General features: G+C 65.0%; 1 protein-coding gene across 1 annotated transcript in view; it reads left to right on the top strand.

Moving 5' to 3' along the window:
• The first annotated feature begins 512 nt into the window (after positions 1 to 512).
• The window catches only part of LOC109301376 (transmembrane protein 14C-like), an 8,634-nt gene continuing 8,391 nt past the window's right edge, over positions 513 to 755 (top strand). The window contains exon 1 of the mRNA XM_019522524.1: positions 513 to 602. The gene's annotated coding sequence lies outside the window, so the exon portion shown is untranslated. The remainder of the gene's footprint in view (positions 603 to 755) is intronic.

The following is a 755-nucleotide window of genomic DNA, read 5'->3' on the forward strand; positions in this document are numbered from 1 at the left end:
ACTTGCCCACATCCTTTCTGTAGTGCTTACCTGGCAGGGGAAGCACCGTGACCACGTAGGTGGGCTCCGCAGGGCAGGTGGTTGTCCCTAATATGTCCTCCATAGGAGGTCTATATTGAGTAGATTTTTGGTGTTGGGAGGTGGAACTGGAGCTTGCTCCATCCCCTCCATGCATCGGCCTGGTATTACAGTGCTTCCAGGAGCGGTGCAATAAACAACAACAAAAAAAATCCTTTCTGTAGTGCAGGGCCCAAAGCTGGACACAGGACTCCGACTGTGGCCCACCCTGTTCCTGTCACATCACACTAGGGACTGCGTGACCCCTGGCACTAGGCAGGGCGCTCCCTCCGGGGCGATCAGGGGGCGCACGCACAAGCCCCCTGATCGCCGCCGCACGCCCAGAGTACCCCCGCCTGCTCCCCAGCCAGCTGCAAGGAGGGGGCGGGGAAGCACGCTGTAGCGAGACTCGAGCCATGCCCGCCCCGGGGAGGTAGGGGGATGCCGGGAAACGCGCTGTTCCGCCTGGATTAGTGCTCTGATTGGCCGCTTTCCCGGAGCGTTCGATTTCGGAACCCCGGGGGTCGCCACGTTCGGAGCGAGCGTTCTATCTCAGCGCTGCCAAGGTCAGTGCGGGCGCGGCGCTGCGCGGCGATCGGGCCCGAGCCGGGCGGGCAGCGCGGGGGCTCGACCTCGCTCGGTGTCCCCCCCCCCCCACTTTCGGGGGGGAGCGGCTGGCCCCCCCCGCGGGGGGGAGA

Source organism: Gavialis gangeticus, unplaced genomic scaffold, assembly GCF_001723915.1.
Source record: "Gavialis gangeticus isolate Ggan-Ray unplaced genomic scaffold, GavGan_comp1, whole genome shotgun sequence".
NCBI classification, from domain to species: Eukaryota; Metazoa; Chordata; order Crocodylia; family Gavialidae; genus Gavialis; species Gavialis gangeticus.